At 41.1% G+C, this 13,660-nt stretch overlaps 1 long non-coding RNA gene across 1 annotated transcript; it reads right to left on the bottom strand.

Annotated features, from left to right (window-relative positions):
- Window positions 1–2,303: 2,303 nt before the first annotated feature.
- Window positions 2,304–6,611, bottom strand: LOC125481533. The gene is made up of 3 exons (XR_007261377.1): window positions 6,488–6,611; window positions 5,525–5,598; window positions 2,304–2,414 (listed from the first exon to the last, which is right to left on the bottom strand). It is a non-coding gene; the product is annotated as an uncharacterized LOC125481533 (long non-coding RNA).
- Between the last annotated feature and the right edge of the window lie 7,049 nt (window positions 6,612–13,660).

The raw sequence follows: 13,660 nt of genomic DNA on the forward strand, positions 1-13,660 counted from the left end.
TGAGATCATGGCTGATGTGATACTGCTCAACTCCGATTTCCTGCCATCGCCCCATTACATGGAACAACCAATGCATTTTGATGCTGTGCCAATTGATGCGTGTGAAATTCTTAACTCATTCCACTTCGTTATAAACACCATGGGCGTTACACAGTTTAAAGAAATCCCTCCATACACAACACACAGTTGGAGAGACAAAAATCTGTATGTGTCCTCCTGAATGTTTTGTCTGCTAACCTAGAAGTGCAAAGATTGCACGTGTTTATGGCTAAGCAGTTTCACATCCCAAGTGGCAAACTGCTGTGAGCATTTTCTGAATGACTGGCAGCTCACTGCTCCTCCCACTGTCTGGCAAGCTGGCTGGGCCAGTAGAAAGAAGTCTACAAATAGGGTAAAGTGTTGGCTACAGTTTATTCACAAATGGTGCTCAAGTGCAGTGGCATAATCCACCGCCTTCAATGCTACCAGTCAATTAGTTCCTTAACCACACGTTTAACTGTTGAAGTCTGGTCGCATCCTTACTTTTATGCACACGGACACACGGACACACACACAGAGTGGGGAGTTGACAGGTTTGAAGATACACAGTTACAGATTGCCTATCCATCAAAATTAAAAAACGTTGGGAATGTTCATCAGCCCATCCAGCTTCCAAGGTTAGAAGAGTAATTAGTTGACAGACACCCTCTGCCAAAGCCTCTGTATCCAAAACATTAACCTGTCTTTTAGTCTTTCAGATGGCGGTGGAGCTGCTGTGCGTTTCCAGCATTTTCCTGTTTCTCCCCCAGATCTCGAAGCCTTTTAAAAGCAGCTCTGACACTTGAATGTACTCCTAGCTTGAATATTTTGTCATTCATCCGGAAATGTGGATGAACTGCAAGATGAAGAGACCTAGCAGTTCAAATATAGCAAGGCCAGCCAAATCTGCACAGAAATGGAAACAGACTTATATATGAATTGGAGGCAGCCAATCAGCCTCTGATAGGGCATTAAAGAGTCTAGCACAAGCAACAGGCCCTTCAACCCACGATGTTGTGCTGAACATGATGCCAAGTTAAACTAATGTCATCTGCCTGCCCATTGTCCATAATCCCTCCCTTTTTTTGCTTATTCATGTGCCTGTCAAAAAGCCCCTTAAATACCCCTATCATATCTGCCTCCACCACTACCCTGCCAGCACGTTCCAGACTCCTACTACTCTCTGTGCAAAAAACTAGCCCCTCATATCTCCTTTGAACTTTTCCCCCCTCACCTTAAATGCATGCCCTATGGTATTAGACATTTCAATTCTGGGAAAAAGATTCCGTCTATCAACCCTGTCTGCATACTTTCCCTTAACGTTTGACTGCCTGACTCCAAATGCCTTACTGCCTTTGGTGAACAAAAGCAAGCCTCTCAATCTCAAATTGAAGATCAACAAAGTGATCTACCATTAATTACTGGTTGCAGTCCTCCCTTGAATTAACTTTCAAGAGCTTTAAGACTAAATGGATTTATGGAAAACAACAACCTTAATGATTTCATTAGAAACCACTGCAACGACATGCATTTATATAATACATTTAATGTAGTATAAAAATCCCAAAGCACTTCACAGGAACACTAACAAACAAAATCTGACCTTATTAAAATAACACCAAGATTTCAAAATGTATTCAGGACTCGGTTTGTCTCACGGAGTGAATGCATTACATCAGCTCAGTAAAGAAAAAGTCAAGCCATAATGCCCAGTAGCTGCTGAGCTTCTCCTACAACAGACACCATAATGGTTACAATCTTGGCTACAAGACCTCCCAAGAGTAGGGGGCAGAATGAATGGCAAGAGGGAACAACCAGGCTACCAGTGAGACCAGCCAATATGTGCACATTTGCAGGTGGTTGGCCCGAGCAGGCCCAGACTTGGACATCACGTCTCATAAGATGGTCAAAGAGCCCATGGACACTCACCCTCTCCGTAAGCAAAAGCTGTAACCGTGATTCAATGAAGATTCAACACCTTCAGAATGCTGCAGAGGGTGTGGGAATGACAAACTTTGCCCCAAAAAGGAGAGCAAAAATGCACAGGCTGAGTAAGCATAGGTCATGATTTACAAGCACAATTTATATCCTGTTCGCAGATCAAAACAAACCCTACATCTTGATAAAACCATGTGACAGAAACCAGTCATAAACAAGTAGTGAGCATCAGTTTCCTCCAAAACAAAACCAACTTATGCAGTCACACAAACCTATGCATAGTATACAGCTTCCACTTCCTCACCTTATAATCACTGTGCAACATGGCAACAGAGAAAGCGAGTGAGGCAGAGCGAGATCAGAGCAGAATACAAATGAATTCCCATTAAGCTCTTGCAGGCAAGAGTAGCAAACACCAAATGGATCAAGTGGTCCAGTTTTGAACGATCTGGGTTTGTCTTTAAAAAAACAAATAGCCGGTTCAGAGTCAGAGTCAATGAGTCCCTTCTGTTCAGTATTATTGATAATTATGATACTATGCTATAACTTGCATGTAAAATCTAAATTACTTAACACCTGACCACTTGCATGAACAAAGAAATCAGCAAGAAGCTGAAATGCAGCAAGTGCCCACACAAAAGGCCACCATATTAATGCAATGCTTTGAGTGATGGGATTGAAACACATTTTTGCTGTTTTTCGAAGCACCAACATGCTTGCCCGGTACCCAGGTGCAGAGCTCAGTATGTGAGGACTTCTGTGCAACAAATGTCTCACACCCACATTCTTCAGGTTCAGTAACCTTTTGCCCTTAGCTCCCACACTTTTTTTTGTCCACTTCCACAGTCTCCTCTACTCTCTCCAGGCTAACTCAGTGACCAACCACAGGGAGTGCAGGCAAGTGGCCTCACCTGAACCTGTAAGGGGGCTGTAAACTAACTTTCCCAAATCCACCACCATCATCAACCCGTATTTGCATCAAACCAAGGAGGGTGTGAAATCCCTGTTGGCGTAATTAACAATTCATTGTTTCAAATTTTCAGTGAATCAGTAATTAAAAAGCATCAAGGACCAAAAGGGTTCACTAGGGATGTTAGAGACCTGAAGTATTTACACAAAGTTACCTCCTATCCAAGTGTTATGTAGTTCTGTTGCCATTAGATATTTTCCTACATTTAATAGTATCAGCCACTCTTTTAAGTGATTTGGGCATCTGCTTTGATCTGGTCTTTAACCATTTCTTTGTGCTCTGGGTTCATCTGGATGGGTTCTCTGTGAACATGTACCCTTTCCAACTCTCTGAAGGCAGACAGAATCAATACTAGATAAGGCTGTGGCTGGTTTGACACAATCTATTCACTAACAAAAATATATATCAAGCCACACCATCCTAGGGCACTTATAGAGGAGGAGGCCATATCAATGCCAATTCTTTGCAGGCATAATCCAAAATTAATCCTCCTGTCTACTACATTTCCTCATCAAATCAGCTTTCTCCTAAGTCCAGGTGAAGAAATCATATGAATACATATGTCAAATCCTTTTGTTGGCACAATTTTTGACCATGCAACTGTTTAGCATTAGTAGTTGTGTGCCAGATATTGCTGGCATTGTTAAAATATCTGGCATTTTTAAATGAAAAGCATTATAAAAGATGATAAACTTTTAGATGAAAGAAACATCAACATTCATCTAGTTCACCTGCTACCAGGCAACTAATAGATAAATAATGGCGATGCTTGTAACTTCTATCAGTCGACAACAGGCCTAGACAATGAGGTGAGGTCAGTCTCCAACAGTCTACAGTTTTGCGACCATTGGACCCAAGTCACCCATTCGTCCCAATCATTGTTGCACTCACTATGCATCACGTCCGCAAGTTCCTGTCCTAGTGTGTCCCAAAATATTACTTTCAATGAAAATCTAATTTGCTACTGAATGAATCAATAATTTCTACTTCCTCTGCCTCCTCAGGGAATCTGTTCTATAGACTGACCACTGAAATGCTATTTCTACAAATTCATTCCGAATTCATAAACTCTTCAAATGTTGGCGATGACCTCTCCTACTGCTGCTCCATTTAAAATAGCTTTGAATCCTAGAATCCCTTGGCATGTGGCCATTTGTCCAGCCCTGCTCATGCCAGCTCTTTGAAAAAGCTGCGCAACTTATTCACACTTCAGTCTCCAGCTTCAGCCCCACCACAGAATCTTGCAAATTATTCCTCTCCAAAAGTATATACCCAATGACCATTTGGAAGCTCTGATCCCATCAGTCTTGCATGTAGGGCATTCCTGATCCTGAACAGATATACCTTCTCATTTTCCCTCTCAATCTCTGGCCAGCTATTTTAAGACATGCTCACCATTGTCTTGCCATTTTGGAATCTCAAAAACATCAAATGGCTCAGCTCACAACCTTCTCTTTTCTAAATAAAAACAAGCCCAACTTCTATAATCACTGCTTGTATTCAACCCTTACCACCCCTTCAAATCATGTTGGGTGCTTACTTCGGAATCATTTCAATAGCTGCAATATCTTTTTTGTACCATGGTAGCCAGGACTGTACACAGTATTCCAAGTGCCATTGTAATAATGATTTATAAAATGGCACAACTACCTCATTACTATTGACCTTTTAACACATCTCAACATTTGACTTAGTTTGCTCACTGGCACCAGCCATTGTTGGAATAATTTCAATCTATTGTATAATAAGGACCCTGAGATTTTTCATGCACATCATTTCCTTTACACTTAAGTAATAGCCCCCTGCTGGATCATGTTTAGCTCTATATAAAGCACTTTGCATTTCTCTAGAGCGTCTTCCATTCCTACTAATGTTCAAATCCTGTAACTTATCCTGTACGTCACAGCACAGAAGGGAGGAGAGGGAGTGCGTAAGAAAGGGAGAGCAAGCATAAGTATTATTTTGCTTAACCTCTCCCCCTCAGATCCAAAGGGAAAAATAGACAAAAAGACACATTTTTGTCCCCGTTTCTCATCTTGTGTGCAAAACAAAAGCTTTAACAAAATCGTTCTGTAAAACCAAACAGCTATTCAAAAAACATAGAATCAACAAATACGAATTTAAAAACACTTTTTCCACTTAAATCATCTTATCCAACAACCTGAATGCAGTGTAAAATAGCAAAGCAAAGGGGCCATCTGATACAGAAGGAATTAAATTTAGATTATTTGAATTAAAGCAGACATCAGACATTAAACTGCACAATGTAGGCATTGTAGATTTGCACCATCAGCTCTGCTAAAGCTTGTCAGTGGGGACATCATTGAATGGAAGGTTTTGACTCAGCATTAAACAAAATTAAAATTCTGCATTGTCCAACAACACCCACAGAAATATGCAGGCACTGAAAGAACCAAAAACGTCAGGAGCAGTGAACTTTAGCCTGTTCTTTCCTCCCTGTAGTATCAATACATAACCTCTCCAAGTTTAAAAGGATAAATTGACTCACACCAAAAAATTTTAATGTAATAATCTACGACATATATAGATATTTAAAATCAAAAAATAAAAGATGCTGGTCACCAATAAACTACTTACCATTATCTTGGCTGCTTAGTTCTGATTCTCCCCCACATTGTACTGTAAATAACTGTATCTTCTTGATGCTGATGCTGTCAGACAAGAAAGATACCAGTGTCAGATGTTACAAGTATCAAACAATCACACCCCAGCCCTTCCAAAATATCAACTTCTCCTTTAAATTTGAAAACGAGGTCAACTTTATTAGTTTCCCCTGCTTTCCAGATTGCAACCGATTTCTTCACTTGTCACTGATTAATTTTTAAATGCCAATGTCTTGTCTCTATCACAAATAACTCAAGGGTCATTGACAGAGAGAGAGAGAAAGCATGGGGGAGGTGGGGTGGAGAAAAAGGGCTGTTTCTCCTATCCACTGAACAAGGCAGGGAGAGAAAAAGTGACAGGGGTGTGGGGGAAGAGAGAGAGAGATAAAGAAAAAGTGGCAGGGAGGGAGAAATATAGAGGGAGAGAAAGAAGTGAAAGGGGGGTGGGGAAGAGAGGGAGAGAGAAGTGAAAGGGGGAGGGAAAGAGAAAAAATAAGTGAAAGGGGAAGAGAGACAAAGAAAAAAAGTGAAAGGAAGAAAAGAAAAAGTGAAAGGGAGAGAGAGAAAAAAAAGTGAAAGGGAGGAAGAAAAGAAAAAGTGAAAGGGAGAGAGAGAAAAAGTGAAAGGGAGAGAGAGAGAAAAGTGAAAGGGAGGAAGAAAAGAAAAATTGAAAGAGAGGGACAGAGAAAAAAAGTGAAAGGGAGGGAGAAAAAAGGTGAAGGGGAGGGAGAGAGTGAAAGGAAGAAAGAAAAAAGTGAAAGGGAGGGAGAAAAAAGGTGAAGGGGAGGGAGAGAGTGAAAGGAAGAGAGAGAAAATGAAAGGGAGAGAGAGAAAGAAAAATTGAAAGGGAGACAGAAAGAGAAAGAAAATAAGCAAAGAAAGGAGCACGCGAGTAACAGAAAAGAGAGAGAAAAGACTTCAAGCTGCTTTCAGTCACCGGTTGAGGTGTCCGATATTGGCGCAGCTCGGGTTAAAATGAGGCACCAAGTGAGCGGCAGCGACCGCTCTCAGGCGCAGCTGGTCCGGTCCCTCCTGAAGCCAGTGGCCGGTCTCAGGCCCAGCCGGAGTCACAGAGCTGTCTCATTCGACAAGACACTGTTCGGGGACGGTCCATAAACGGGAATCTCCCCAGGCGCTTCCCTTCGACATAAGTAAATAGCAACTTCAACCAGTTTCTAGCAGCTTCTAAATCCAAAGGTAAACTGTCTCAACTGCCTTGAAGTAAAACCACACATTTAAAAAAAAAAAATTCCTCATGAGGTTTGAGTGCTACTGAAGACCCAAAATATAAAGTCACCACTGTTTAAAGAAGACCATTTTAATGTCTAATGTACGAAAACAATAGTGAGGGCATTCTGTTTCGTTGTTTGTAGAACAAAGTTCAATTTTAAACCTAAAATTGAGCACCTGGTATTTTGATTATTTATGAGATAAGTATAGCAAGGACTTTCAGAAAATATTTGAAAAGGCTGTTATTTGATAGAGATCTGATCGACTGGAGCAGGCCGGACAGAGTAAGATGGGGAGAAACTGTTCCCATTAGCAGTAGAATTGAGAACGAAATGATGTAGATTTAAGGTGATTGCTTGTTTTGCCAATGAGAACCAGAGAAAATCTTTCACACAACAAAGATCAGGAAAACACTTCCTTACGGTACGATGGAGGCAGATTCAACCAGCATCTTCAAAAGGGAACAAAAGCAATAATCGCTGAAGAAACTCAGCAGGTCTGGTGGCATTCATAGAGAGAAAGCAGAGTTAACGTTTTGGATCCGATGACCCTTCATCCAAATTGATAGTAACTGGGAAAAAGGTGACAAAGGGTCACTGGACCCGAAACATATCTATTTCTCTCTCCACAATTTTTCAGGTCCAGTGGCCCTTCAACCACCCTTTCCCAGCTACTATCAATTCAGATGAAGGGTCATTGGATCCAAAACGTTAACTTTCTTCAACAGTTTCTGTATTTGTTTCTGTTTTCCAGCATCTCCAGTTCCTTTGTTTCGTTTCACATTCAAAGGGGAGTTGGAATGGTTATCAGAAAAGTAAACAGTTGCAGGGTCACAGGGAGCAAGCAGGGGAGTGCTTCTGGACAAGTTGCTCTTGCAAAAAGAGCCAGCACAGGAATGACAGGCTAAATGGCTTCCTTCAGAGTAAAATCATAGAATGGATACACAGTCTTGGATTTATGTGTTGTTATGGACCAGACCAGACTAGACCAATCCCCTTCAAAATATATTGAGAAAAAAGTCTATACCCTAACTTTTTCTTATTTTAAAGGCAAGTACCAGGCATTGCATTCCAGATGCAATTTGATTGGTCAAACTACCAGTCTTGAAGCAAAACACACTTTATTCATACACTGTAGTTAAAATAAAATAAAGCATTGGAAATAACAACTCGATTGGAAAACTTAACAGAATAATAGATTATTTACTATTTAAACAATAACTGTTCCAATATAGTAACACCCCCAAAACACACACTTGGCAAAGGCAAATTCAGTAAAATAGATAGTCTCACATGCAATTCTAGCAGCAAGAAGAAAACACCCAGCTTTTAACTGTAACAAAGAGAGGAAAAACAGCTTCCTCATCCAACTTCAAGACCCCAGCAACTGCTGAAAGCTAAAACTAAAAATCCTGGTTCTGTGGGAGCTTGACCCCACCCATTCAGGCTGCTTCTATTGTTCTAACATTTAAAAAAAAACCCAAGACCTCTCAAGCTGTTTACTGTATTGGCTTGGAGTAGATTGCATGGTACCTCTGTCCCAAATTTGCTTCATAAATACAAACCAAGACAAAATACACCTCTCAAAGCCATAGTATCATCACAGTAAGAATTATTCAATTATCAATGCTTCAGTTTTCTACTTACTTAAATGTTAACCAAAAACTAAACCCATATGGCTTATGTTCACTAAAATAAAACAAAGAACTGTGAATACTGAAGATCTGAAACAAAAGCAGAAATTGCTAGAGAAACTCAGCAGGTTTGGCAGAATCTGTGAAAAAAGTGGAGTTCATGTTTTGAGTCCAGTGACCCTTCTTCAGAACTGATAGTAGCTTACAGATTACTGAAAACCCTGGATAGAATGGATGCAGAGGACGTATTTCCACTATTAGGAGAGACTAGAACCCAAGGGCATAGCCTCAGAGTGAAGTGCCAACCATTTAGAACTGAGACGAGGAGGAATTTCTTCAGCCAGAAGGTGGTGAATCTGTGGAACTCATTGCCACAGAAGGCTGTGGAGGCTAAGTAATTGCATGTCTCTAAGACAGAGATAGGTTCTTGATTGGTAAGGGAATCAACAGTTACAGGGAGAAGGTGGGAGAATGGGGTTGAGAAACATATCCACTATGATCAATGAGCAGACTCAAAGGGCCAATTGCCTAATTCTGCTCCTATATCTTATGTTCCTTTAGTTGGTAAAAGGTGGTACATATGTTGAAGACAGGGGATGGGGGAAGGAGTGAGCAGATAGGCAAGATGGAGCCTAGAGAGAGAGCTTTCTTTCTCCCTGGTATACAGTCAAGCATCCCTTTGTCTTCCTGTTGTTCTCTCTCTCTCTCTCTGGGCTCCATCTATGCCTGTTTGCTTGCTCCTTCACCCCCTTTTTCAGCATATATACCATTTTTTCCTAGCTACTATCAGTTCTGAAGAAGGGTCACTGGACTCAAAACATTGATTCTGATTTTCTCTCCATAGATGCTGCCAGATCTGCCGAGTTTCTCCAGCAATTGCTATTTTTATGGCTTGTATTCACCACATTTTACAGAGATTATTGTTTAATTTAGTAGATTTGTCAAACGCTACACAGCTCTCCAATTTAAATATTTATTTTTTAACCAGTGTTTTGATTATTTTACATACTTTTTTCTAGTTAGCCAAGTACAAATAAGTTCCAAACCTCAAATCCTCTTTTGTAGCTGTAAGTTACTTGTATGAACAGAACCTATTTCTGTTAAACTCCACTCTATTTAAAGTACCCTGAACAGAGTACAATCCAAGTTACATATTAATACACCATTGCATTTTACCTAATTTACAAACCAACCTATTTAAATACACTGTTAACACCAGCCTCCCTACTTAACTGCAGTGTCCAAACATCCCACAAACAAATATTCATTTGTGGGATTGAACTGGGTTAGGAGGACTCAACAAACAAATATTGGATGATTGAAATAGTGGGACAAAGATGATTAGTATGTCATTTACACCAAAGAAGTATTTCAGATTGCATATCCTTTTACAGATTAAATTCATCTCTCCTTCCACTTTGCACATATTCCTAAAGGGTTTCTGATCATTAAAAACTGTTTTAGAAAGGGCTGGAGAAAACATAGCACAAGCTGAATTCAAGACACCCCAATGCTTATGGTCACCCTTTCTTCAGTGCACTTTTTCCTGTACAGACCTGGATGTGGAGCCACAGGAAACTACAGCAAGACAAGAAATGAAATAGTTGGATGTCTTGAGCATGAGTCTGTTTTGTTTCCGGTTACTTATTTCCAGGAATTCTGACTCACTTTCGTTTTCTGGTGGCTGACCTTTACCATAGAGGGTGAGCTGGAAAATTTCTTTCACTTTCTCCTTTTTAGTTAAGGAGCCCAATCTCTCACTTTTTTTCCCTAAACCATATCTCTAGCTCTCTGTCAGTAATTCTCCATAATCACTCTCTCAGCCCCCTCTGGGTAAAGTTGCTATATTCCCAGAGGGCCTTAGGGCTGCTGTCTCATGAGAGAGAGAGAGACAGACAGACAGACACTGGAGGGTCACCATGCCTCAGGTGAGAGGCAAGACTCTGAAGGTAATCTCAGGAATTGAACCTGCACGTTTTGTGTCACTCTGCATTGCAAACCTATCATCCAGCCAAATGAATTAATCAACCCCCTTACTCCCCTTAAAGTGAATACCCAGATCTCAGAGATAGCAGGAACTGCCGATGCTGGAGAATCTGAGATAACAAGGTGTAGAGCTGGATGAACACAGTAACTTCTGAAGAAGGGTCTAGACCCGAAACATCAGCTTTCCTGCTCTTCTGATGCTGTTTAGACTGCTGTGTTCATCCAGTTCTACACCTTGTTAACCCAGATCTCATTCTCCTTTCAGTCACTTTGCACATCTTTCCCAATCCCCACCGTTAGTCATTTTCCAAATCTAACTTTCTCTACTCCCCACCTGATTTTCCAATCCCTGATGTCACTCTCCCTTTCAGTGTTGGTAAGGTTATTCAAGAGGGTGGTTAAGAATAAATCAGGAGACTGCAGGCCAGTGGACCTAACACCTGTGGGAGGGAAGCAATAGGGAAAAAGATCTGAGGGACAGAATTAATTGCCACTTGGATGGGCAAGGATTAATCAACAGTAGTCAGTAAGGCTAACAAAGTTGACTTTTTTCAAGGAGGTGACTAAGTATGTAGATGAGTCTACTGCAATTAATGTAGTCTATGTGGACTTCAGTAAAGCTTTTAACAAGGTCTTGCATGACAAACTGAACAAAATAGCAACAGCTAGGGAGACTTGAGGCCATGGGGGATTTAAAACAAGAATGAGAATCTTACAAAGCGAGGTACTGCTCATTGAGCAGAGGACTGATTTTAGTACATGGGACTTGGTACAAGTTACAGCACCGTTTGCAGAGGCTTTGATGAGCTCACATTTACTCAAATCACTCTATCTATTATTACCCAGATCCCACCCTTTTCTAATGTTGCCTAGGTTTTAACCTCTGCTTATTTTCAGTCATTGCCTTTACCATTGACTTCACTATTATTTTTATTTCTTGCTCCACTTCCAATTTTTGCTCTCTCCTTCCTTCAGTAATTATCCTGATTTTTCTCTCCATATAATAGTTGCTGATCCCTGTCTGTCTCTCACCACATCTCAAGCTATAAATGCCCATTCTATCTAATCTTGCACTTGCTAATTCATCTCCAGTTTTAGAATTGCTCATTTACCTTTGATGGCATCTTCCCCAGTAAAACCCTCACTGGCTCCCATTCTAGCTACTGTCTTTGGCAAGGGTGCTGTCCTCTGTCCCTCAAATCCAAAAGCCATATGCTTCAGCCTAACGGATGCACAGCTGGGTCGAACAGTCATCAACACATCTATTGCACCACAGCATCTCTTCTGCTAAAACAGCCCATTATTCCAGAGCAATCTGAAGAGCAATCAAAACCCCTGGCTTCTTGTCACCACTACTAACTATTTCCTTAAACTCCCTTCTCCCTGTCTTCAGCTCTATGTTCAAAGGGATGAGGGACTGAGATCAAAATAATCCATTCTTTTGCTGGTGCTACTCACCACCAAGTCAAGCTTCACCCCAGGGCATCTGCATCCTCTGCACCTGATCATTCTTGTTCTTCTCCATCACCTCTCATGATCTCTTGAAGCTTACCTACAGGACCCAGCCTCTCCCCCTCCAGAGTCTGTTCTCACTACTATCAAACTCCTTTCCTGACCTCCCACTCCAGTTAATGGCAGGAACTTCCTCCTCCTCCTTCAAACTGCTCGCTGCCATTCTACTCCTCAGAAGCTCATCCTTTTTTTTAAAACCACCTATTAACCCATCTTCAGCTTCCTTTAATTTCAACATATTGTTCAGTCTTCTCAAGAGCATTCCCACAACTCCTAATATAGGTCTCTACAATTGGATATCTGCTCCTGTCACAAGCCCTAAACCAAAGTCAGAATGAGATACTCCAGGACTAGTACCCTTCCTCATCTCAACTTGCCTCGAGCCTTTGATTAGAATCAACTGTACCATTCTGCTCAGTGTCTCTCCTCCACTCTGCAGGGCTGCCCTCACTCAATTTCACTCCTACCCATCCACAGGGATCTATTTGTTCCCACATAGTTCCCAGAGGTAACATTCTTTGACCCACTCCTCTTCCTCGTCTACCAAATTGCCCCAGAGATCGGGTCACCTTCCACTGATGCACCAAAAGGAACATTTCACAACAGATGCTGACCATTCCGTTTGTTAGACCTACTCCTGTCTTCAATTCGATCAGGGACTTAACTGTTTTCCAGTCTTTGCTTCATATCTTTTAATTCCCTTGGCTGACAAAACTCCAACTATTTCAGTGATAGCATCCTGCTCTTCCTCTCTCTGTTCCCCTCCACAGATTGCTATGTAACATTGAGTCTTTGAAGACTGGTGCAGAAAACTAGCCTTCTTCTGCATCCCAACAATTCTGATTCTAATGAAGGCAAGTTCCTTCAGTTAAAACAAAGTGAGGAACAGAGCCATTATTTTTAGCAACAAACTTTTAACGCATCACCAATTCTGAACTGAACATCCAAACCCATTCCATCCTCCTTTTAATTGCCTAGAGTCAGGTTTATCCTTTAGCAGAGCTAGCCTTCACTCTACTATTAACATCTATTCTGGAACATAAAATAAGAGCAGAATTAGGTCATTCATCCCACCATTCAATCATATGTTTCTCAACCCCATTCTCCTGCCTCCCCCCGCCATGTAATCTTTGATCCCCTTACTCCAATCCCTCTTCTGTACAATCACCACCACTCCCTTTACATTTGTCTGTGACACTTGTTATCGCTAATCTCCCTCATTGTCTGACCCCTTCTGTTCCACCTGCATTTTTCTACAGCATAAAATCTATCACTTTTCCACCCCCTTCAGTTCTGAAGAAGAATCATATCAAACTCAAAACATTAACTCTGTTTCTCCCCCTCCAACCACACTCCCAACTGTGTTTGTCCAGCCCTTTCAGTTTTTATTACAGATTTTCAAAATTCACAGTTTTTTTTGCCTTTGTTTTGGGATCCAAGCCCTCAGAATCTCTGACATCACCTATTTCCAAATCTCTAATATTGCCCTCCACCCCTTTCTCTGTCAAACCTTTGGCAAGTTCTAGATTCTGATACTGTGCTGTCTGACCTCACATCACAGGGACATAGACATTAATCAATTTTAAAAAAGTGACCATGCTGTATCAAGTGTGCATTCCATGTTCCCAGTCATTATACAGTACTGCCATTATAGTTAGTTATTTATTAATTAATCATAGTCTCTCTCTCTCTGACACCTTCTAATCATTCCTACCATCTCTCTCTTCCTTTCTCAGTCACTACCCTTAG

This window comes from Rhincodon typus, unplaced genomic scaffold (assembly GCF_021869965.1).
Source record: "Rhincodon typus isolate 14 unplaced genomic scaffold, sRhiTyp1.1 hic_rhity00002519, whole genome shotgun sequence".
Classification (NCBI taxonomy): Eukaryota; Metazoa; Chordata; class Chondrichthyes; order Orectolobiformes; family Rhincodontidae; genus Rhincodon; species Rhincodon typus.